Here is a 26,701-nt window from a genome sequence, read left to right on the forward strand (position 1 = left end):
GCCAGAAAACAACACTTTATTTCAAAACAATTCAGAAGAAGAAAAACTCTGTTGATGCAACATCTGTTCTCCTCAGCTCCCCTTAGTGTCTGATCTCAGCATACTGAGACATCTGTTATTTTTGTGTGTGACTGGGGTCAGAGACAGCAATTGGCTTCTTCCATGTCCTGACACAACTGTGGAAAGAAAACTTCTAATACTGAGGTCAACTTCTCCTCACCCTGCAAAAGACAGAAACAAGTGGAAGGAATAACTGACAGATATAGTAATAAATATATATATTAAAAAATCAGTTTAACATTTTAAAAAGGACACATTTACTTCTTTTTGCTACTGTTTTAGCAGAATGAAATATGTAAACTCTAGAGTGTAAACAAAAGAAGTGGATTCCTTTAGTTTATTAATGTATCTTTGACTATGGCACTGGGAATAACTTTTCTATGGGTGTGTGGCAAAAGAGCACCAGGAAAACACAAAAGATGCAGTGGAAACCTGAAATTCAGGTAATTATCACAGCTTTTCTGACTTCACTGAGTAAGCTGACTTGCTAAGCTACATCAACCTGATGCAAAGCTTTTCTGTGCCTTTGATTAACATGTGCATAATCAATCTTAACCCAGCACAACTCTCATACTCTTGCTCTGTCTTTGAGAAAATTATTTGATCGGGTAGATCTACAGAAAAAGTACTGCTTAGCACTCGACTCTTAACTTTTCACTGACTAGTGGCACTGCTCACCCAGACCTGCTCTCCTCAATCTCTCTGGGTGCCCGCTGGAGGTTTGATGAAATATGAGATATCCCTTGTACCCTCAGCCTCACTGAAGCAGTCAGCAGTTCAAGTGGTTTCTTTCCCACCCCCTACAATTTGTCTGCAGGTTTGTGTCAGAAAACAAAGCAAAATACATCACCACTGCAAAGGAAAAAAAAGAAAAAAAAGAGAAAATTAAGACCACAAAAAAAAAAAAACCAAAAAAAAAAAACCCAAAAAACCCAAAAACCCCAAAACCAAAAGCACAATCAATCATACTAAAGGCTCAGTGTATGTGGTTACCTTGTTATAAGTCTTAGCACCTTACATTTCAACAGCTCTTCACAGCAAGTCCCCTGTGTGCAACTTGTTACTTGAAAGCTCAGATGCAATTTTTTTTACATTCCTTTAGACTGGGGCTCACTCTACAAGAGAAAGAGCTAAATTACACATCCACTTACTGGCCAGAAGCAATACATGTGAAGAAATATATTCACCTTAGATCATCCATGGAATGAAAAATGGCTTACTTCAGAACTGTGTTACAGATATATGGTCTGATACACACTTCTTTCAGTCAACTCTTTTTTTTTTTTTGAAAATTCCTCTAAAAACTACTAGAAATAAATTTTTAAACATGTCTTTTATTCATTAAGTAGTATAGAAGAAGAAAACTTACTGGTTAGCCATGAAAAATTGATTTATAGAAATACTTTATTGTATCACATTTTAAATGTTTCTTGAGTGAATAGTTCAGTTATTCCAGGACTTCATTATTTTTCCCTGTTGGTCAGAATGCAGTCTCCATTTCTGTGCTGCATTAGTTACATCAAAATGCTTGCAGTGTGACTTTGGGAAAGTTATTCTGATTAGTAGCAGATGAGTAGCACTGCTACCTCCCTAACAGTGTTCAAAATCCTACTGAAATAAAGAGTATTAGAAATATAGAAACATTAGGGTTAGAAAAGAACATCATTGAGTTGAATCTTTACACTCCTGTTTGCTTATCCTCTGTATCTCTAAGGATTTTTTCCACTATTACACAGAAAAATGTCATTGATTCAACAATGGTTCTGTAAAAACAAAGTACTTAAAGGTGGATGGAAAACATTGAAAATTGCTTATTTGTCATCAAAACATTTCAATTTAGGCAGAAATAATGGGGAAAAGAAACCAGGATACTATCTAACAGCTCTACCAAAACAATTATGTGTGTTTTGGTGAACAGCAACTTAATCACAAAATAATATCACATTGTATCTTCCTGGAAAATGTGCAGCACCTGGAAAGACTCTGGAGGGAAGTGGTAAATTGTGTCTTGAAAAGGTCTTCACTGAGGAAGGGATGAAAGAAACAGGATTGTGCTGCTTAAGGAAGGGGAGGACAGAAGAGAGTGGAACATAGCAGTGTTCCAGTATGCAGATCACTGATAAATTAGAAATTATTATTATTTAATTGGAGATGTTGTTATTAGCTATGCCCACAAAAAAAGTGGAAAAGAAGATGATGGAAAGAAGATTGAGGAAGTCACTCAAAAAATGAAGCAATCAAATATCAGAGTAGCTTGCCTGGAGGGAGGCCTGGGAGAATCCACTGCTGGAGGCCTTAGGGCTGGTTATGGAACTGTCACCGGGGCATAGGCAGACCTGAAACTCATCTGCAGGCTGGATGCTGCTGAGTTTCCATTACTTGCTGTGCTGTGATCTGTGTTAGAACAGGAGGAGAGCAGAATCTAAATGCTATGAAATTTCCCAGCTAAAAGTCACTCAGTGTTGGCTTTGGCTGTGGATTATTTGTGCTGAGGGAAAAGTTACTCTGTATTCTTTCAGGTTCTCTCTGGATAGTTTTGAAAACAGAAGATTAGTGGCCAAACTGCCAAGAGAGCAAATAATAAATTGTGAGAAATGGATTCTCTGAAAAATGTGTTTGGTTTCATGTGGATATGGGTATGATACAAAGAGAAACCATTTATGAAAGTCTTCTGTGAGAAGAAATTAGCTGTTTATTGAAGACAACAGGTTGTAAATTGGTGAAACAAACAAGTCTTTAGGATTCCACTCATTGTTATAAACCATATGCAGTGTTTATCCAGCTCCACTGTAGGTTATAGAGGTAGGACCAGGTTCCCCAGTGATGCAAGCACTATTCAGCAGTTAATTACATTAGCTAAACATAGGTAAAGGTCACCAAAATTCCTCATTTCATCAGGATAATTTTGGACTGAGCTGTCTTTCCTCCCCCTAACCTGCTGGTTCTGTTAAAGACAAACCGGTCACTTCATGGATGTACAACATTCATTTCATCAAGTATTTACAGTGCTAAGGTCAGTTCTGGCTCACCAAGCCAGAGGAAAATGTATCATTTCCATACCTAGAGTCACAGTGAAATGTGTCATTATTGGCTCCATTTTTCAGTCTTCTATAAGACTCATTTCTATTTCTTTTTATCAGCTCTTGTTTAGCTTGTATTTCTCTCGGTCTGAGATATTCTTCAGTCTGCCATTACCTCAACTGTCCTCCCACAGAATGGTCATTCCTGAACAGCTTTTTGTCTCTCTGTCTCTCTTTAACTTGGGTTGTTGGTAATTTATAAATGTGATAGCTGCTCTCAACAGAACTGAGCACTGGATGTAGCACTATGTGTGTTGGGGGACATCTACAGGCTGATTCCTGACACAGAAATTTAACAAAGAAGCTTTTCCAGGCAAGTCAAGGACATCTGAGTCCCACCTAGGTTATCTTCCTTTTTTGTTTTAATTAGTCAGTCTGGAAAAGTTATATTCTCACTCCAAAAATAAAAACAATAAATCCATGATTTCACATCACATATGTGATTACAAGAAACTACTCATTGCTATCACAATAGCAGGAAAGCAATTCTTTGATCTCAGAGTACTAAATTATATGATGTCACACTATAGCTCGTATCTGAAGATTTTGGCAAAGTAAAAACAAAATGAAACAAACAAACAAAAAAAGAAAATTAAATACTCTTACTCCAAAGCAATTTGTGTTACAACTACTCAGATATCATAGCTGTGAGGTAAGCAACAGATAAGTTTTTCACAATTTTTTTCCTTTCTATTAGTTTCCAAAACTCAAACTAGTGAGAAAAATGAAGGTCTGCCTGACATGAAAAGAATATGGGTAAATCTAGCTAAAAATTCAATTTCTCACACATAAAATTAATATCTTTCTTCTGAGTCTATGAAGATGTCATTAAGGCAGCAAAATTCAGGTCTTCAAGGAAGTGCAGGCGTCCAGTTCCTAGTGAGCCCAGGGATGCTGAGAAATAGAGTAGGCCTAATTAGCCTATTAGAAGATGCATATTGAAATGTATACACTATATCATACTCAACATTTGCATAAAAATATTTTGTTACAGAGTTACAGATGAGCTTGGAGGATTTCCGCCTGAAAAAGTCCAGTGGCTTTCATATATGCTCCATGGCAGAAATCACCTCTCTGCCAGTATATCCTGGCTCACCTGTAGCATAACTTTGCTGGAAGAAGTGTACAGCTGTCATTACGAAGTGTTTAGTTTACATATTCTCCACTTCCCAAACTGTTTGGTCACATTTTACTTCAGTCACAGCTGCTGAGAATTCCATCAGATGGGATAGGGGAAAAAGCAATTTCATATTTCAAGGTTCTCAGCCGTACCTTCCTAGTAGTTGAGTATATAAGGAGCCTCAGTTCCAAAAAACCAGGAGTACATGAAGAAATATCCACTGAAATCATATTTTTGATCTGTGGCTCAGGGTTTGTTTCTTCAACTCTAGTTTACACTTAACACTCAACACTGTGTTTATAGAGGTGAAAGTTGCCTCATAGTGAAATTTTCACTAAAAGCCTAGTTTGTTGGGATTCTAGTGGACAGAAGGAACCCAAACCTGATAGAGACCCAAAGACTTTTAATCAGGAGGCAAAGGTTGCATTCATAGCACCAAGCAGGTCAGTCCTATTCTCTCCTCTGACATCTCATACCCAGATTTCTGCAGGAGCTCAGCTGCATGAGTGCCAAGCAACCAGCACAAAAAAGGTTTGTGTGCTTTCAGCAGATATTCAGGACTGTGCTCCCAGTGCTTTCACAGCTGAGCTATTGGCAGCATCTTATTACACATTTTCCAGCAGAGAAAATCTTTTCCAGACCACTGATTTCTTTTTCTTTGCATGTGCCAATGTACTCAAGTGGCTCCACACTTGGTAGAAACAGTTTCCCATATGATGCTGAAGGATTGAAGGATCTGGGGTTTAGGCTGGGAGCCCTTTGTGGAATACAGGAATCTACTTCCTGTGATGGGACTTCTTTAAATCACTGGCTAAAGTCAAGGTAATTTCCTTTTTTCCCATCTCCATTATGACTGAACTATGATGAAGAGTGACCAAAGGGATAACTAGTGGAAGAAGTGAGGGGAAGCATTGAGAATAAGCCCCTGGCAGACTCTTGTGGTCTCCTCAGACCTCTGCAACAGAGGGCTTTTAAAACAAAAATAATATGGTTCTCATTTAAGTCTATCCTGGAACTGCAAGAAAAATAGAAATTAGTTTTCAATTGGTAGTTAAAGACTCTAACTGGGTTAAGGTGATCTGCAACTCTGCAGAACATTTTTTAAGAAGGCAAAGTGGTAGTTATTTGATACAAAGCTCATCATAGAGGTTTCCAGCCATAATTTAGTTGTTTATTAACTTTCTTCTTGTAATTATTCACTTTCCTTTCTCTAATAACTAATTTTCAATTTGCTTTTATAACATTTCCTGTTGAAATACAATCAATCTATGTGAAAGTCAAAAACATTAAAAACATTTTCCTTGTGTCTAAAAGGTAGGTTCAGTGGTGTGTTGGTGATATTCTTAGTTATTCCAAAAATATAATTCACAGTCCCAGACCAAACTTCAGAAAGTTGTTTCAGTAACGAAATTTTATCCATACATTTAAATTCATTCTTCCCTAACAGCAACCTGAGCTAGACAGATTACAATATCACCATTAAAGTGTGTGTCAGATTTTAATATAACAACACTTTGTTACAAATATTTATCTGTACCATATGCTTACATTCCAGATATAAAATAAAACTATTCTTCCCTCTCAAGGTTTTCAGTCAGCACATAGTTTTTCTGAAGGTACTGAAAAATTGCTAACTTGCAGAGGTAAATATCTCAATTGTTAAATAAAGCCATATTCATTATTTGTTTGCCACAGAAAGTAACATCTCTCTGTGGGTCATGTAGTGACACAAGAGAAGCAAAGCGGTAAGTGAGCCAATATGAGAACTGTGGTGCCAACTCCAAGCACCAGAATTCCCTGGCAATTGGTGACAGTGTCAGAAGAACCATGCACAAGCTTGTAGATTTTCTCCCTTTACACTCAAAAATTATAATATTTTAAATGTGGATTTCTTCCTCTAAATCAGCTGACACGGGATTTAGGAAAGAACTTTTTTTATATGCCCACAAATACTTTACTACCTTGAGGACACCATAAAACCTGACACAATCTGCTGTGGTTCAGAAATTCAGAAGAGTGAATTATTATATAATACATTTCAATGTTAACATTTCAGCATCCATTAATGACAGTGACATCTAATAGCAGACATATTGCAGTTGTTGGAGGATAACTTGTCTTCTGAACCACCACCATGTTAAACTAAATGGGAGACCAGGTCACCAAAATGCTCTGGCAAATCATGATATGCATGTATGGAAAGGGCCAGTGAAAAAAACTCCTTGTAACAAAAGGGCATAATTTTGTCCTTTTGTTTGTTTGTTCAGGGTCATTCAAGTGCTAGTCAAAATCAGCTCTGTTCCTGTTAGCTCTGTGTCTCACAGGAGAAGTATCTAACAGGCATCATCCCTTGGCATGGCTCTTTCTACTCCTGCAACAGGTATGGAAACCCAGCACTGCACTATGGAAGAGAAGACATGACAGTGACAATACTCATGGGCACAGCTACCTTGTATTCTTCACAAAATATTCACTAAAATAGTCACAATCAAAAGCTAAGATCATAAATCTACATCTTCAATCTTAAAGTCATACTAGGGCATAGTGTACTGTGCCTTTATAAATTGATTCCCTGAGGATGATCTCTTCACAGGGATGAAAGCTACCAGCTTTCAGGTTTTTTTCCAAGGGAAATATTTGCCTCTGTCAGGCCAAGTCAAGGTCTCTTGTCCCTTATCTGCCTCTTTCAGCAGATGCAAAAAAGCTTGAATGTCCATGAGATGCCTTATTTTCCTGAGAAGAGGTAAGGTTTTCAGGCACAGCACAACTACTTTTCAAAAGGCCTTTTTTGGTCAGCCTCTTTATTTTAGTAAGGGATCTGTCATAATGCCATCCTGTGCATGCATGGCACAAGATAACACATAATACATTCTGAAAACACAGCCTGCATTTTTGTGCAAAAGCCAAGGTTTCACTCCTTCATCAGCCACCAGCACCCTGATGGTCTAGCAGCTCTGTGTTTTCTCCAGTACTGCACAGACTGCTTTCCTGGCCATCCTTCCAATTGGGTGATATGAATTTCTGTCTAGCTACAAGTCTTGCTATTACCCTATCACCTCCTACATCCTTTCATCAGATGGAGACCACATCCCAATCCCACAACATCTGTCTTTCTCAATTTCTGCTCTATTCTCTTCACTTGACTAACAAAGGCAATCCCTGTGTCCCAAAAAACATTTTTTACTTCACCTGTATGGCCTTGCATTAGCAACCTTGAGGGAAATGCAGACTACAGGACTAGGGGTGCTTCCAAAGCAGGCACTATGAACAGATTAAAGATCACAGCAGGGAGTTATCTGCATTCAAGTGGCCAGCACTCAGTTACACCATCTGCAAAAAACTGCTTACATTAATCTCTTTGTAGTGCAGGTCTTCTGATCCATATGGAAAACTGGACACAAAGGCATAGACCAGATTGTGTAAAACTCCTGGAGAAAGTTGTTCTACACCTCAAGTAGAAAGCCACAAGCAGGGAGGGCCAGGAGGAAAAGATGACTTCATACAGAGACATCACACATAAAAGAATTCTCTAAGAAGGGACAGGCAGGGGCTGCATTTATACAGTGAGGACTAAATCTATTGAATTAAACTCAGCTGCAACAAGGAATGCACTCAGGCCCAGGGACTCAGCTACTTTTAAGATATTATTATATTAAATTATTAAAATAGTCTCTGAACATGTTTTGGCTTCCCAAACAATCTTCTTTTCTCTCTCTTTTGCATGTTTTTGGACTCTGAATGGGCCACTGTTGCCATCGATAGGCAGCTGTCCACTTAGATGTGAGAGGTGGCAAAGTACAATAATGACAGCAATCCCAATCCACTCCAGGATTCAGTGCCAGAAAATGAACATGGTCAAATTTAGCCAGAGTGGTTGAGAAACCAATGGACTGTAGCTACAGCTCTTGCTGGGAGAGGCAAGCCAGGAAAGCTGTCACAGGCAGAAAGCCCAGCTGAACAGCAGCAGATTCATCCTGCTGCATCCAGCACTGAGCTGCTCTCGCCGTCCTTCGAGGCTGAACAGCCTCAGTCAGGCCTCCCTCCCTTGGCTGAAGGCTCAGCAAGCTTATTCCAAATGATCTCCTGAAAACAGTATTTCCTGTGCGCCCAAGATTTGCCCCAGAAAGTTGTAACTCTATGCAGCACTACTACATTCACTTTCAAGGGATTCATGTATCAGCAGTGCACCACAGCGTGGGAACAACTTCATGTATCATTAATCCTGCCTGGGGATAGGAAAGCGAAGTAGGTGACCTTTTGAAATGTCTCCCATCCCTTTCTTCTATGATAAATATGGATTCAGGATGCAAACTTTCCTTACTTTTTTTTTTTTTTTAAGTCATTCCCCAATTTCTACACTTCACCAAAAAGAGAGAAAACATTTAAGGAGATAATCCAAGCCATGCTCATTTAATGCCTGAGAAAACAGATAGGTCTGCCAAGCTCTGTCAGGCTCTGAGACCAATCAAGGAAGCCAACTTTTAATTCCATGGGTGCCCCATGAGAATACTTGGCTAATATTTATATCTCTGCTCCAATTTGGGTGATTGCCCAACCTCCTCAGCTGAACTCATCCACTAACCCTATGTCAAGAGAAAGAGACAGCTGCTTCTCCCTTGTGAAAGCTGCACCACAGGGCATCCAGCCCAATTCCAAGTCTCAAGCAGTAGCCACCAGGAATAAAAGATGTGTAAGTCCAACTGCTATTTTGGGTCAAGAGATTTGAGGTTTCGTTTTGCTGATGCTTGCTGGGACTTCCAGTGATGCTCACGGTATTTGTTTATGCTTTTGTATCTAAGTTCTGAGACATGATCACTGAATATATAGAAATATGGATATTTTCTCTTAAAGGTTATAGGATTTCTCCTGGGTAGCATCATCAAGGTGCACTTTCTCAGACAAGATATGCAGTATCCCGTTGCTCCCAATACCATGGCTTCAGCTGTGCCACTACCAGCCTATGGGAGAAAAAACTCAATACAAGATTCTGACAGAAGGTTTCTTTCTGAGTCCCTCATTCATCCAACCATCTCCTACATGTCTTCATTGTAAAGATACATTATGGATCGAAAAAAGAGCATAAAAACTTTTGAACCTGCAAAAAAAAATCTAACAAAACTCAAATTATTTTCAATTATCATTGACACAAAAGAGCTTATCAATATGGAGTTTATGAAAATATGGAGTTTATGTGTAAAATCAAAACATCATAATGACCATGGCCAGTAAGCAACTCTTCCAAACACCACAAAGTCAAAAACCTGCAACTCTTCTCTACATTGTTATTAACCAAAGCCAACTCAAAGAAGAGAAGGATGTTCTTTATTTGAGAGTATTATTTTAGGCCTCTCATAACTATGTCTTTAGGAAACTCTTTTAGAAAACAGAGCTGAGTACGTTTGCTTTTGCTCACCTTTAAGCAATAGACTCCTGATGTTCCAAATTCCCCCAGCTTTTCCAGATAAGGTTATTTTTAACATACCAAATTGTTTAAAGGCAAGTGCTCCTTTTAAAGTCATATGATAACACAAGGAAAAGAATTGTCAAAGGTCCATCATTAAGTATGAAATAATGTGCTTCATAAGTCAAAGGCTCTGCAGGTAAGTGAAAGGGAGTCCCATCTCTTTGTTCGCCTACCAAAAAACCTACAATTGAGGAAACATGATTTTCACACCCTTACTATTGATTTTTAAACATCAGTTTGACCACAAACTTTCCAGTTCTAAGCATTATACTAAAAATGCAGTAAATTCCTGAAGAAAGATTGCTTATACATCCAAGCTGGTGAATAGCTTCCATATAAATTGATTGAATTTTTCCCAAGGTGGACACAACAACCTTAAACCACAGCATAACTGAAACTATAAACAGGCATTGCAAACACATTCCATATCCACCATGGATTTCTAGTCTGAAAATTCCATATCTTGTAATTCACTAATAAATGAATGATGGGCTCTCCACCTTTTACTTGAGAGGGAAATCTACTAATTTCTGGTAATTTCTTCTTTTTCAGCTCTGGGTCACAAGAATTTTGTCCACATCTGAAGGCCATCCCTGGCAGCTTCATTCATTAGGCTTATGGAATTCTGTTTCAAACCTCAAAGCAAAACCTTTTTTCAAAGGTTTTCACAAATTCACAAATTTGAAGTAGAACAGAGGAAAACCATTCTGATTTTAAGAAAAACAAATCCTGTTACTCCCCTTTTGATGGTTCCTTCTGCTCACAGTGTGAAGAGCTAATTTCTTGCATCACCTTCTGTTAAACACTCCTACAAAAAAAAAAAATTGCATTTCAGGTGTAACTATGTTATTTCTGAGGCTAAAGTCACACAAGCTGTTGTGTTGAGTACAGATTAAATCATTCCAGTCTCCAGACTTTCCTTAATGATCATTCCTGCTATTCTATTCCCATGATGCCAGCAGGATACAACATTTTTTTAACCATTTTATGATCAAGATTGATAATGAGTTGGTTTTTATATCAGGCAAAAATTAAGGAGCAGGAAATTCAGGCAGATACAGAACTAACAGCTGGGAGTGAAAAGGAGATAAAAATAACATAAATCAGATATTTTCTTGAATCTAGTTAAATTGTGCAAACAGGCTCTAAGTGCACTTGGCAAGTGGAAAAGCTGACCAGAAAAGTTTAAAAAGGAGATATCCTGGTTAGAGGTCAGATTTACAATTTGTTCAACTGCAATTTTAGCAGGACGAATGAAGCAAGAGGGAACTGGTACATGGAATGAGAGGTGTGACTGAGGATGGGAGCAAGGAGGCTGGAGGAAAGGGTTTCCTAGACCAGAGTCCCTGCCATGACTGCTACAGAGCCTCATTGTTTGCAGGGATTCTTGCCTTGGTTGACCACCCCCAGTACCAGATATTTGGGAGCGGCACTGGGCTCTGTCCCTGGGCTCACAGCACATGATCATACAAACCTCAGCACCATGGAAGCTGTTTGCAGCCTCCCTTGGGAGCACAGCCTGCCTCCCACTGAGCACCCACTGCCCTCCTGAGGAGGAGGAGGAGGCAGACCACTTTCCCAGCCAGGACTGGCAACTGCCAAACATCTCTACAGGCTTGTGACGGTGTTTACAGGGGTCTTATGTTGAGGGAAGAGACAAAGATTTGACTCCATGTTTCAGAAGGCTTGATTTATTATTTTATGATATATATTACATTAAAACTATACTAAAAGAATAGAATAAAAGGTTTCATCAGAAGGCTAGCTAAGCTAAGAATAGAATAGGAAGGAATGATAACAAAGGTTTGTGGCTTGGCCCTCTGTCTGAGCCAGCTGGGCTGTGATTGGCCTTTAATTACAAACAAACCAACACGAGACCAATCACAGATCCACCTGTTGCATTCCACAGCCACAGATAATCAATGTTTACATTTTGTTCCTGAGGCCTCTCAGCTTCTCATGAGGAAAAATCCTAAGGAAAGGATTTTTCATAAAAAGATGTCTGTGACACAGGCTCTTCAGAGACTAACTTTGATAATTCAGGACTCAATCCCCAGAAGAGTTAATAATTTCATACAAATTTATCACCTTCTGTCACAGATTAGCTATTTTCTCACTTTAAAGATGCCTGTCTCTCCCCTGTCAGATGAGTTCCTGTGTCTATACAGCTCTCCTACACATGGTGAGAAATTCAGTGTTGTGAATGGTGCTCCCTGTCCTGGCTAAGCTGGGGGCTGACTGTTCCTGCCAGTGCTTGCACAGCAGCCTGCTAGGGGGGAAGAGAACCTGGCGGACACTGGAAACACACCCCGACTGCCAGAATGGTTTAATCTGAAGAAAAGGTGTCATTCTTCCATAATGGCAGTATTCCCAAGCCATTAAAAGCTTTTTCAAAGTTCACAAAAGGCAGGCACATCTCACAGCACAGAAAAGTGTGTCTTGAAAGCCAGAGCAAAGGACAAGAAAGTGCTGAAGGAAGCAAATCTGTTCCTGTCTGCTCCTCTGCATTGCCAAGGACTCCAGACTAATCTTGATTTGTATTGCCTCTACTCTCTGTTTCTAATCCACATTATGGTAAATTACACAAGTAGATAAGAGCCAATAAAAGTGATATTTTGCAGAGGGGGGCATATGTGGCCCGAAGTTTAGAGTCCGACTAGCTGAGGGCGAAAGGCCGACGCCCCTCTGCAATTCCTGGCCAGCACCCTTCGGCGTCTGATGGCCTCGGGCTGTGCTGGCTGTGGACTGGCTCACACCGCTGTTATAGGAGAGGAACGGAGCTGACCATTTCCCGGGGGATAAACATCGGTTTATTGAAGGTGTTGCGGGATCCAAACGCGGGGAAACCAACCGGGAAAAAGTTTTTTCATAGGGGGTGAAACAGGATTATAAAGGAGGGGGGTGGGTACAGGCGGAACCAATCGGGAAAGGTGAGGGGATGAACTTCACAGAACTGACACTCCATGGAGACCAATAATCAAAAGATAAAGGAGGTGTCCTGGGACCCCAGCCAACCACCATCTCCAGAGAGGAGAAGGTTCTCGAAACCTGGGAGGAGAAAGGGGGTGATTGACTGGACCTAGGGAGGAAACAACTTTCACTTATAAGGGAAACCAGGGGAGGAGCAATTACACATCGGCAACTATGAATAGCGGTTACTATAGCAACTTAGCTGACAGGCTAGCAGTGGCGGGAAAAACTGGGGGAACGAAACCATTTTACACATAATAGGGGAGAACAATACATAAATTGGGGGAATAACACAAGAAACTTAACAACACACTACAACAATATTTCTAGTAGTAAAAGCTGGATCTGCCTTACAAGCAGAAAGATGTGTTTCTTCCCCCTCTCAGGTGGTCAGAGTTTACACTGGGAGAGCCATAAGAGGCACTGGTGGTCATAGACTTGTTAGGAAATGTAAGCCTATTGAAATCCGTCTTAATCCACAAAACCAAGATAGCACTACAAAGTACTCTGCCTAAGAAGGAGCTGGCCTTCCTACTTCTTTAATCCACATAAGGCAGTGGCTTATAAGCTTCTAATGCCAATGATCATTATTTCAAAATGTCAAGAATACTATTTAAAGTCTTAGTCCCTTTACTACCCTACCTCCCCTTGTTTTTCTTTTTCTTGCATTCTTGAGAGATTGAATGGGAATTTAAATCCGTTCCAGTTCACCCCCCACACCCCCCATGATAGATTTCAGCTTCCCCAGAGCAATACATCAGCGTGCTGAGAACTGTCTGCTAGGCAGTTCCCTATTAGTATAGGCTACATTAATTCAGTAATGAATTAGTGGGGAAAACGAAAGCAGGAATGAAGAAAAAGATACAACCAGATAGCAGGTTTTTAGAAAAAACATCAAAGTAATGCATTTAGTGTTGCTTCTTGGATAGCACATTTGTTTTCTGAGTATTATTAAACTAGTTCATATGTCTCAGCTAAGACCTGGAAATAAAAGTCTTCTTTTAGCTATAAAAATGCAGAGTAAGGTTCAGAAGCTACTGTGTAATTAACTGGCATCCAGCCCAGAGAAGGCAAAAGCTCCATTCAGGTAGGCATTCATGTACTCATTTATAATTCCAGATTAGAAAACCCCCACTTTGTCATTTTATGTTGTCGTGAGAGTAAACTACATTTTCTTTCAAGTGATTCCTCATCCCACTAAACCAATAGATGCTCTTCCAGGAAAACATTAGCAGGAGTAATCTGATTTATCTTCTGGATGAACAGAGTTCAAACAAAAAAATACCACAGCCTTCACCCTGGTGTAAGAGTAGAGAGCCATGGGCTTGCAGCACGGGAGGCAAAGGCACAAGATGCATCCCCTGAGGGAGGAAAGCACCCAGAGGAGCCAGATAGGAGTGTGTGTGCATGGCACCAAACCCTGGCTGCAAAGCTCTTCACTTCCTTGTCATGTGGATTTGAGGAAAGCAGTAAGAAAGAATTTATTTTCAAGTACAGTTTTTAGTGTATCCCTCCTTCAAAATAAATTTACCAGTCTATGTAAAAAATCCTCATGGCCCCAAGCCCTAGGAAACATGTTTCCTTTCCCAAAAGCTTCCACATCTGCCATTCTCCAAGCAGGCCACAGAAACCTGGCCAACCTCAGCCCTCTGGCAATTCCAGAAGAGTCTATTGGCAAGCTAAGACTTAGTCTGTTTCTTTTTAATTTTACTTTTAATAACCTACGTATCCTAAATGATGCCCCTCTTTAAAGATCAACACCTTGTGTCCCAAACTGTTTCCTGATGCAACTGCCACACTTTTTTTGTTATTTTTTAGCAAGGACCAGCTCTGAGCTCCACAAATTATCCTTCTCTTTCTTGTCATGAGGGAAAAAAAAGTACCCCAATACAATTCCTAAGCAGAAATTACCTTTTCATCTGAATTTTCAGGAATCAAAACTTCCAGAGTGCTAATGAGGACCTCACCTTCAAAACATTTTGCATTTTTTTTTAGAGTCCTTACGTAATCCATGTTAATTAACAATTATTTCTAACATTTCCTTACCATTATTAAAGATATTAGTAAGATATTAGTTAACCTAGAACTGCCTTTTGCCAAACAAGGTGCAGCCAGCAATGTAGATAAGTAAAAAATAATATCATAAATAAGTAGAGAAACCTGGACAAAATGCACATTTCACTGCTTTACAGAGAGTCAAGTCTGTAGTGTAGATGCTGAGCTCTAAACTTAAAGCAGAATTAAATTGTGTTCTCCTTATTCTGTGCATACCCCACTGTCCTGTAAATTCAAGTGATTTCTGAAGGAAAGGAGATGTTATTCAACTGGCAGAAACTTATCCACAAAGCTCAAACTGTGAAAAAAGGCTCAGCCACAAAGAAGAGTTAGAAAAAGTGCAATGAGTCTGTAACTCAGATGAATAATGTGCAAATTTGAAGAGAAGTGAAACATAATGTTGCTTTGCACGTTGAAAGCATTTCACAATGCATTAGAAGAACAAAAAATATTCCATATTTAGTTATACCAGCTCAAACCATTCTTTGATTCTACAGTTCTATGATCTGAGTTCTCCACCAACCCAGAGCAGTTTGCATATCACCTTCAAGTTTGGGAGGAAACAATTTCTACTCTACCTGCTAGCTATGGCCCCTGTTCCTTTCATTAAACCAGATAAATGCTCCACTCAAGAGCTTGCTGTCTTCTCCATTCTTGCTCCCAACTAACTAAAAGCTGGTGAATGATCTGATTTTAAGGAAGAGAAAGAAGAAGGACCCCAGAAAATACAGGCCTGTTAGTCTCACTTCAGTGCCTGGTAAAATTATGGAGGAGGTATTGAAAAACACCTGAAAGGTGATGCAGTCATTGGTCCCAACCAGCATCCAGAGGAAAGTCCTGCTTATCAAACCTGATTTCCTTTCATGACAAGGTAGCCACTTACTGATGAAGGGAACCGAGCTGATGTAAGCTTTTCGATTTCAGTTCTGTCTGTCATAAGACCCTTCCAGAAAAAATCTCCAGATCACAGCTGCATAAACACATCCTGTGATGGCGGTGCAATTGGCGCACAGGTTGGGCACAAAGAGTTACAGTGAGTGGGGTGATATCAGACTGGAGATGTCACTAAAGGGGTTCTGCAGGGCTCCATTCTCAGCCCAGTTCTCTGCAACATCTTCATAAATGGGATACTGAGCCAGTTTGCAGATGATACAACACGGGGAGGAGCTGCTGACTCCCTCAAAGAGATGGAGGCCTTTGCAGAGAGGCCTCAACAAATCACTAGACTGGGCAATGACCAACCAGGGAATTTCAACAAGGGACAGTGCCAGATTCTTCTCCTGGGATGGGGCAACCCTGGATGTAGATACAGACTGGGGAATGAGATGCTGGAAAGCAGTGCCATGGAAAGGGACTAGGAGTCCTTGTCAATGGCAAGATGAACATGAGCCAGCAGTGCCCTGGCAGTCAGAAGGGCCAAGTGTGTCCTGGGGGCACCAGGCACAGCATCACCAGCCAGGCAAGGCAGGGGATTGTCCTGATCTGCTCTGCTCAGGGCAGCCTCACCTCGAGTGCTGGGGGCAGTTTTGGGCACCACAAAACAAGAAAGACATTGAACTACTAGAGAGCACCCAAACAAGGGCAACAAAGATGGTGAAGGCCCTTGAGGAGAAGCGATATGGGGAGCATTTAAGGTCACTTGGTCTGTTCAACCTGGAGAAGAGTAAACTGAGGAGAGACCTCATTGCAATCTAGAGCTTCCTCCTGAGGGAGGAAGGAGGGACAGACACTGACCTCTTCCCTGTGGTGAGCAGTGACAGGGGATGAAGGGCCTGAAATTGTGTTAGGGGAGGTTTAGGTTGGATTTTAGAAAAAGGTTCTTTTCCCAGTGTGTGGCTGGGCACTGGAACAGGCTCTCTGAAGTGATCAGAGCACCAATCATGACAGAGTTCAAGAAGTATTTGGACTCTTGAGCAGCTGGTGAGACTCTTGGGGATGGTGCTGTGCAGGACCAAGAGCAGGACTCGATCCTTGTTGGTCTTTTCCAACTCAGCTTATTAATCTGTGATACTGTGATTCTGTGTACTGAGATCTCTGCATGGTGGCAGTGCAGGTTAGACTCATGAGGGTCAAGTGAGTAGAATTTATGCCAAGATAGAAGCAATAAATTACAACAAAGAAACACAAAGAATTATTTTTGCAGCCCGCAGTGTACATGCAGTAATAACACTGTGTGTGATAATTAATGAAAGACTTTTCTGCAGCTATTTAGAAGGGTACTCTAGATTCAATCTTGAAGGAGCTGATGGATGGCCATTGGAATACATAAGGAAGAAATTATTTGTTTAATCATTGAACACAATAAATTAGGATTCCACATTATTTTGATTCCATGGGAAACATGGTTCATTGCATTTATATTTTCAAAACTATGCTTCAAAATGGCCAACTCTGTAGAGAACAACAGAACTTTTTGCTGCCAAACAAGGACATACATTCAAATCCCAGGTTTGGCAGGATTTAGATAATACTACCTGATATAGAAATGAATAACACTGGTTTATGCCACTGAAATATAATGAGCTCACAAAGGTAGCATTGATAGTTTTGTTTAAGTGTGACAAGTCTTTCCAGAGATCTCCATGCAACATAAGCCTACACTCTGTATAAAGATAGAAATTACACAAATTGAATTGCAAAGAGGTTTCATCTTTCCATTTTATCTCATCAGCAACTTAGTTACTCAACATCAGCACCTCTAACCTAGAGCAGCACATACTTGTGCTCCCCTGTTGTAAGAAAACACGGCAATTTGCTTCATTGTGGTAGAGCACATCAGGGACTAAATGGAGAGAGCACTTGGAATTCTTGAGTCTCTACTAACTGAGCTGGTTAAGAATATCATAAACCTTTGTTTCTTTGAAAATGAAGCCTGCATGATTTAGTGACCTTAGTACACATAGAAGATTTCATAGATTCCATCTTAAAAGTGTACTTGAAAGCAGAATATCAAACTCACCAAAGGGGAACTTTCTCTTTTGATTGTTATTATAAGGCTTATCCTAAATAAAATTCTTACCAAATTTCTTAAGGAATATCTTGATATAGTGCAAGATGCAGCATAGTGTGACAGTACTTATCTACTTATGCAAAGCCCAGAATCTCAAGGAGATGATTAAACTGGATTAAGTACTAAAGATTCCTCTACCCAACAAGTAGATACAAGGTAGCTCTTCAGTAAGTCGCTATTTGATATGGACACACAAATCAATCTTAGGGAAGTGAACCCTGTCAGCTGTCATTCCACTACGATCAGGAAGTTGGGTGACTTTTAGCAGTGATAAAATTGTCCTGCTGGTGTAACTGCCCCTTTTCCCAACAAAAAATTTTAGAAATCAAGTGCTTTCTAAAGCACAGTCAGAACTTAGTTCTGGGAGAAAAAAAAATGCAAGGGAAGGATGGAAATTGCAATGTTATCACGACTCTGAAAGATTGGCCAAAAAATTACCACTCCGTATATTGCCACTGTCCTAGCAATTGGATAGATATTTCTTGATCCTTCTACCTTGTCTCAGTCTTTACTTTAATATTTGCTACTTTAACTAGGATATAGTAACTTTTATTCCATCATGTTTTGGTAAGATTTTCTGTTTACGTGTATTTCTGTTCAGTGGTTTCTGCAGTACAGCAAATTTTGCTGAGTTTTAACATCCTGTCCTCTTTTTTCCAAGTAGCAGGTAACATGACATGAAAGCCACACTGAAATCATTGAAAACTTGTCACAGATTGCAATAAGTAAAAGAAGATCAGGATAGAGTCTGTAACTGTAAATTGTTCCAATCATCTAAGCTTCTCTGATCCATAGAGGAAACTTCAAAAAAGGACACATTTAGGTAAGTCAATTTCCTTTATATTTTTGAGACATGTAAGTGAAGTTATCTTGATTAGTTACTGAGATTCTATAAACTAAGAGAGCAGGCTACACCTGCTTCTAGAACTGAATTAAAATAGCTGGAACTTAATTACTCATACTTCACATTCGAAAGCACAGATGTTTCTGGTGTGTGGTTAGGATTGCAACGAGAGTGTTCCTTGATTCATGCCTATAAGCCTAAGCACAGGCCAGTGGGATAATGCACAGATGTAGTTCAGGTTTGTTTTCTCTTTGTGCTAAGAGCTTCTCTCTGGTTGCAAAAAACAGATCAGGATGAGGCAGTAAAGAAAATTTCTTAATGACACAGTCAATAGTAATGTTCCAGCCTGAAATATTTCTTTAATGACCACACTCAGGGTAATATGGTCCTTATGTTCAAATTTAGAAACTGAGACATGGGCTTCAGTCATATAACACCAAGGGAATGGGAACATGAAATCACATCACACCAAGTTTTCTTAATATATTCATCAAATGATGGTAAAGAAGAGATAAAGTCTATTATGCAAGCTTAAAAAGCAGAAAACAGTATACACAGATACAGATCTGATTTCTTCCCCTCACATTTGTGTCTGATTGTGTCCTCTCTTAGCCCAAAAACATTTGATAAGCTGAATATGTAAATAGAGGTGTCTGTTAGAGGGGTTAATTCATATCAGTTCATTAATGACAGGCTATGCCAAACTGAGCCTGTGTCAGTCCTTGCTGACTTTCTTGGCAATCTGATCTACCTGGACTTAGGTGAATATGATAGTTATTCATATTAATACCCATTGCATGAGGTATTAACAGATAAACCTTGAAAAATAGAAGCAATAAAAGCATTATGAAAGGCTGAAAACAGCTGTGGGTAGTGTTGAAAGGTGAAGTATCAGCTTGAGAGAAGAAGGAGCTACAACAGAGCCCTGTGGGGCTTGGTTTGGGGAGGAATTTCAGGACAGATTTTGTCACAAACAGTATCACACTTGTAGGGATTGCTGATGACACATAACAGAAAAGCAACACCAAAGGGAGATCAAAGCAATGTATGGGATAGATTGGTGATCACTGGCAAGAGAGGGACATAGGGAGCAAGAGTGGGAATAGGATAAAATCCCAGGTACATGCGTTTGTACATAATGACTGGTAAGGACTTTAGGTATAAATTGGCACAGCCTCACAGTGTAAAATGAGAGGAGGTGAGCAATCGTAAAATGGCTACATGTTCTGAAATGTTATAATTGAAACAGGACACACAATGCAAAGGGCCTTTATCTCCCCCAGAGCCTGAGTCAATACCATTCCATAAGGTATGCATGGGATGAGAAGAGACATGTGGGGCAGCTGTGTCTGAAAGGAGGTTTGAATGTTGGAAAGTGCTGAATACAAAGAATAAATAGATTTTATCCAGGCTTGTGTAGAGCTTTTCCAAGGCACAGAGCCTGAGTCCTTTTCCAAATAACTATTTTCTACCTAGGAAACAGTTTTCTTTTGACAGCTAATCAGAGTAGATCATGTTTTACAGCATAGAGGTAGATGATGACTACTGTTCTCATTAATGCTTGTAGGGTTTGGTGAAGATAGTTATCTGCTTGAAGTGAAAGAGTGCTGGGTCTCAAGAGGATTACAGGAAAAGGTAGGGGTAGGAAGTTAGAGCTGGTAAGATCTTCTGCTTATCAATTACTAGAAAGAAAGGGCAGAAAATCCAAACTATCTCTGGTGAAAGTAAGGGCAGACAAACTGTGTCAGTGGCTCCTCTCTGGTCTTTCTCAGTGATCTATGAAAGGACACTCAAAGTGCTGATTTTGAGATAACATTAAATTTAGCACATCCCTAGATATTTGGTGTAAGGCCTTCAAAAGGGACAATTTTAACAAGAAGCAACCAAGTTTGGTGCTGAGACATCTTAACTTTCTCAGCTGGGTTTCTTTCCCAATATTGTTTTGAGAGCAGACAGTTTGAATTGTTTCCACAAGCCCAAGAATAAGAGATCATACTGTTCATTTAGTTCCATTAGGATCAGTGTTAACTTGACATAGACACAGATCAGGACTAAGATCACCGTAACATTTGTGTGTTAACTCCAAATTAAAAAAACACACTGAGATTTTACAAGAGGTAGTCGATTTAGAAGTCCAACTTATTAAGCTTAGATTCAACCAGTGATTGAATTAAAAATCCAAATTCACTCTCAAAAGGCAAAGGTTTAAGTAAGGAGCTTTTTATGCTTCCTGCTGCTGCCTTAGAGGCTGAAAAAGACTCCAGCTTCGTTTCCATATGATGCAGTGGAAAGATCCTGAGCCAAACAAAAGGGCAATGCTTTCTTTTGCTCATCAGTGGTAATTGTGATGACCATCCTCATGTGAGATCCGTATGGATCTCATAAATTCCCAACAGCACTGGGATTCTCAGCAGAGGCTGGGATAGCCTCTATGGGTGTTATTCTGTGTTTGCTCACTGACAGAGACAGCGAGTGCAGCCATTGTTTCACAAGGGCTCAATTGCTTTGTGGATGACACAATGTTGGACAGTGCCAGCTGCCCATATAGTCCAGAAATGGGACATCCCACTTGCCTTGCCCATCAGAGGGAGAGCAGGTGAGGGTTTTGCAAACAATATTGTCCATCTGGGTCAACTCATAATCTGCCACTGTAAGCCTCATATTTGATCTTGGTTTAGGAGTTTGGAGGGAATTGGAAAACAGAAGCCGGAATAACATTGCTCTGCTTCTAGTATTGACAAGGACATTTCTTTGCCTGTTTGTGCTAAGCATCCACATCCAGCAGCAACAAAAAAGGCACTGAATACATATCCTATAGGAACATACCAAGAGGCTTGGAGAAAGATGCCTGCTGCCATCTGATTCAACAATACCTTTTAACGCATAATAAACTTGGTTGTGGTTACTCTATTTTGTATACAAAAGGTCACAAAGATATTTTCTGTGTACAGAGCTGCTGTTCCTGCTCTGTGGCCAATCCACTCTGCTGAGAATGCTCTGCTGAGAATCTCTGGTAGAAAGAATGGATGGGTCACTGCTCTCACTGCCTTGGCATCCTCCCAATGACTTTGGAGTACTGATGAAGCCAGAAAAGCAACACTCCTGCTTGAAGTGATTAATTTTTATTAGTTAAAAACTAATATAAAGTATGGAAGTAATGTGAAACCATCTTTACTGAATAAATTCCCAAAGGTTTAATAAATTTTTAATTGCCCTAAAGTTGTAGCCTCGTTCAGTGCAGTCTCAGCTCCCCACACAAGATGGCAGCTCCGCTTTCCTTCTGCTCAGCTGCTCCTCGGTGAAAGCCGTCCCTCTCACGCTGACACTGCAGGGGCTACTGCAGTACAGGAATAAACCGAGCCAGCCCTGAGAGTCTCACCATTATTCACTCCAAAAAGAGCATCTCACACAGAACAGCATGGCTTGTGAGGAGCAGCAGTGTTTCATTCAATACTCCATTTATCCAATTCCAGCAAGTCGCAGTAACTGGTTTTATTTGTGCTGGTTTTGGCTGAGATAAAGTTAATTTTCTTCACGGTAACTGGCACAGGGCTGTGATTTGGATTTGGGCATGATAACACAGAGATGGGTTTTTACTGCTGAGCAGAGCTTACATAGAGCCAAGGCCCTTTTTGCTTTAGTCCAGCCATGCTGACAAAGTTGGGGGGTACATGGGAGACTGGGAGGAGAAACATCCAGAACAGGTGACCCAGACTGACCAGAGGGGGGCTCCAGACCATGTGGTATGTGCTCAGTATATAAAGTGGGGCCAAAAAGAAGGAAGGGATGTGAAGGAAGGGGTTTGTCTTCCTAAATCACTGCTACGTGTGATGGAGCCCTGGTCTCCTGGGGAAGCTGAACACCTGCCTGCCTGTGGAAAGGAGTGAATAAATTCCTTGTTTTGCTTTTCTTTTGTGTGCAAATTTTGATTTCCCAATTAAACTGTCTTTATTTCAATTCAAGGGTTTTCAAGGGTAGTTGTTACCCTTCTGATTCCCTCTTCTGATCCCGTTGGTAGGGGAGTGAGTCGGTGGCTATGTGATACCTGGTTGCTTGCTTGGGGTTAAACCTCAGCAGTGTTGCATGTTGCAGTTTTTGATGTTTGAAACTGCAAACTAAAAGGGGAAAAAAGCCAAAAAAACTTATTTCAGTTCAGATTACAGGACATTCACTTGCAGAGAACAACATGAAACCCTATGCTCAAACTTTTAGACTGTGTCTCCTATTACCCTGGCTGAACTGTCATTTAGAAAAATGTAAAGTTATTTACATTTCACATTTTTTTAGCTCACTAAATAAGTGCCTGTATTTCTGTCAAGGCAACAGAAAATTAGGTCTTTCTGTAATTCCAGCTTGCTAGAAAATAAATACTAGATTCTAGTATCTATTTGATCCCAGAATTGCATTAAGTAACCCTGTAAAGTCAGAAACTCTGAAGTAGCTATAACAATTAATGCTGTAACAACAAATTAATACTGTCCTGTCACAAAATATTCCAAATAGCCAACACTGCTCTTTCATTCTGAAACATATGATGAGTCAATTTACACTGCACATCTTCTTCTCAGCTGAAACTCTTGTCTCCTCGAGTAATTTGTGGGATGCCTCATTCTGTGGCGAGCAGCCCCCAGCTGGTGTGAAGCGGATCCCTGCTCCATTGTCACCAGCTTGGCCTGTCCCATTTTCAGATGAGCCTAGAAAAATACTGAAGCACCTAAGGATCATATTTACAGTCCTCCCAGGTGCAGAAGTCAGATATTCTTCTTATGACATGGTCATGGCATAATGTAGGCTTAGCCCGATAAATATTTGTTCTAAATATATAAATCTCCTCTACAGTTCAGCAGCCAGCAGCTCAGAGCCTCGAAGGCAGCAGCAGCAAGAGAAGAGAGCTGTCCCCCTTTCCCACGCAGATGTCCCCCAACATCCTGAGCTTCCCGCCAGCAGAAGGCCAGCAGGTGTCAGCAGGAGTCTGGGAATGGGACAGAAGCACACCGGCCCCAGGATCGCCAGATAGAAATAAGAAAATACTTGCTTACCGATTAATCAAAAAAAACCCAACCAACCAAAAAAAAAAAAAAAAAAAAAAAAAAAACACCCAACCCACAGCCAAACCCCAAAGCAAAACAAAACGTAAAAACCCACTACTTTTTCAGCGGCTGGTGGTCTCAAAAGAGTTACCGGTCCCTTCCCTCGGGCTGACTCCGGCGGAGCAGCGGGCTGTCGGGGCCGGACCGGAGCCGGAGCCGGAGCCGGAGCAGAGCCGGTCACTCGCACAGCGGGCCCGGTCCCTCGCTGTCCCGCCCGGAGCACGGCCCGTCCCGCAGCACAGCTCGCTGCCGGGAGCTCACCGGGCACCTGCGGGGCTTGGGCGGAGCGCTGCGGCTCTGGGGCCGCCCGGAGCTGCCCGCCTGCCCCCAGAGCTGCCCCGGGGCAGAGGGAGGCGCCGGCTGCGCTGCTCAACCCCGAACCTCTGCGACTCCTCTTTACCTCCCACTGAATGTGTATCTCGTGGCAAATGTGACCTTATTAATTGAAAGTTACTTACTTTTCAATTAAGGTACAGATTAATTTACTTTGCATCTCTTGAAGAGTGCCTGGTAGCTGAAAAGCCTAAGGAAGGTAGTTACCATAGAGAATTTACCATGGTAACTTGTCCTTTGACAGCTTGTTTGTATATCAAAGTCTTTATTTAAATATCAGCCTTCCTCAAAAAGCCCTGAAAAGTCTGGCTAGAAACACTTAGCAGTTACCTCACTTGAGGGTTAATTGTCCATCTCCTCTGCCCTCTTCAAAACCCTCGCTCCTACAAACACCTAATGGATCCCTTTTGTTCCAAACAAGAGAAAGATCCCATGGGGGCCTCAGCACCCTGGAGCACTGTTGCTATCCACCAGCAGCTGTGGTGTACTATCAGGGTATCAGAAAGGCGAAAATGCATTATATTATTTCCAGCAATGTTTCTTCCAAATTGAATGAGTCAGTCATAGAATGGCCTGGGTTGGAAGGGATGTTAAAGACCATCTATTTCCAACTCCCCTACCATAGGCAGGGAACATTCACTAGACCAGGTTGCTCAGAGCCCCATCCCACATGGTCTTGAACACCTCCAGGGATAGCGATTCCACAACTTCTCTGGACAAAGTGTGTCAGTGTCTCACCACTCTTAGAGTAAAAATTTCTTCATAATATCCAATATAAATCTATCCTTTCTCAGTTTAAGGCCATTTCCCCTTGGCTTTCCTGTGGCCCCCTTCAGGCGCTGGAAGGTGCTCTAAGGTCTCCCCAGAGCCTTCTCTTCAGCTGAACAGCCCCAGCTCTCCCAGCCTGTCTTCACAGGAGAGGTGTTCCAGCCTTTGGATCATCTTCATGACCCTCCTCTGGACTGGGTCAATGTCTTTCTTCTCTAAGGGAGCCCTGTTGTACACAATACTCCAGGTGAAGTTTAACAAGGGCAGAGTAGACGGAGACAATCACTTCCTTTGATCTTCTGGTGCCTCTAGTGATACAGCCCAGGATACAATCCTTACTGAGTTTTTATTTACTTGATTTTTTTTCTCTCTTCTATAAAGTGTGGCAATGCAGCAGTATAGCCACTTTAAACAAAATTGGGAAATTTACTATTAAGCTGGATCTCCAGCACTTGAAATATGTTACTTTATGAACAGATATAGAGCTAATGTTACAACTTGAAAAAAGGCGAGAAAAACAAAAGAACGGGAAAACTATTTTGGTAACAAAGTCTTGGGTTACAAATATAAACAAAAATGTTGGGGGTTTTAAAAATATTTTGATCTGTCATTTTCAGATACATTTTCTGCTTTAGGAGAGGGACGTATAATAACATCTTCCAGCAGCTCTTCAAGAAGTGTGAGGAGGACTAGAGTACAAGCTGTGTCACATCACTTTTCCCTAGATTTTCCAGGGTGTTGGTGAGCCAGTCAGGGTTTGTGTGCATCCTGTAATCAGGACAGTGAAAGCCGTACCACAGCTTGTATCAATGCACTGGAAAAGTGCTGCCTTACACCAACCCAAAATTATTGACAGTCTGTGCATGCATATTTTTTTCTCTCATTCTCAGGTTTACAGAACCATTTTTCATTACCAAATAGTAAGAATCTAATACCTATAGAATTTAGTGGCTCCACTCACTGATTGAAGTTCTGAGTGTATAATGACTTTCAATGACAGACAGAGCCTTGATGTAAAAGAATTCCTTGTGGAGGTAACATAAACAACATAAAGTAAAAGAAGATTCTTGAGAAAACAGTGCACATTGTTTTTATTGAAAGGTATGTCTCAGAGTGTGTTAGGACCCTTTTTCTGAGACAGCTATATGAAGTGTAAGTAATACTGATTTCAAATTTCTTTTTAATGTTGGGGGAGTTGAAGGCTCTGTAGATAGCAACCTTACAAACTGGAAACAACCTGCTCCTTCTGGACAGCACTGAGCAGCCAGAATGGCAAAGTGCAGGTGCCTGGCCACAAACTGAAAATACCCACTGACCTCAGGGGGAGTTGCACATTCCAGAAGAGTCTTGGGAACAACCCTGGGACATCACATGGGCCGCAGCCAGCTTTGGTGGCAGTTTGACATGTCCACCCCAACAGAGCCCTCCTGCATCCACTGCGTTTGAGTTTCCCTGAATGCTAAGATGGTGTGGCTTGTCACCACTCTAAGCAGAGAGAAGCTGTGTGCTCACAAAGCAGCTGAGAATGAAGGAGAGGGCTCAGGGCTGCCCACACAATGGGTCTCCCAACACACACCAGTAGCCCAGCACCAGCAGAGCCTGATGCTTGCTCACATTCCTTTCCAATGAGCAGCAGAAGGAAAGAAGCTACATACAAGGATAGCTGCAACTTCACCTGGGAAAGGTGCTGGCCCAAACGCAGGCCCAAAATCCAGGAGAGAAAAATGTCCTTTTCCTCCCTGCAAACCCCTACTGCCAGAGTGTTCCTTCCCCAGAAAATTTCACCTTGCTGCAGTGACTGCTCTACAAACAGAGGAAACAGCTGCAAGACTTAGTTGAATATGCCTGAAACATTTTTTGCTCTCTCTGCTTGGAAACAGCTGGGTCAGGTTTCCTGGTAGTTCCCT

At 41.0% G+C, this 26,701-nt stretch overlaps 1 long non-coding RNA gene across 3 annotated transcripts; it reads right to left on the reverse strand.

Moving 5' to 3' along the window:
- Window positions 1-24,229, reverse strand: LOC113458976 (uncharacterized). 3 transcript variants are annotated; one of them, XR_012582989.1, is made up of 4 exons: window positions 24,152-24,229; window positions 2,319-2,454; window positions 1,054-1,175; window positions 1-221 (listed from the first exon to the last, which is right to left on the reverse strand). It is a non-coding gene; the product is annotated as an uncharacterized LOC113458976 (long non-coding RNA). The 3 variants fall into 3 exon arrangements; XR_012582990.1 differs by lacking the exon at window positions 24,152-24,229 and adding an exon at window positions 23,785-24,113; XR_012582988.1 differs by lacking the exon at window positions 24,152-24,229 and adding an exon at window positions 23,749-24,111.
- Between the last annotated feature and the right edge of the window lie 2,472 nt (window positions 24,230-26,701).

This window comes from Zonotrichia albicollis, chromosome 1 (assembly GCF_047830755.1).
Source record: "Zonotrichia albicollis isolate bZonAlb1 chromosome 1, bZonAlb1.hap1, whole genome shotgun sequence".
Classification (NCBI taxonomy): Eukaryota; Metazoa; Chordata; class Aves; order Passeriformes; family Passerellidae; genus Zonotrichia; species Zonotrichia albicollis.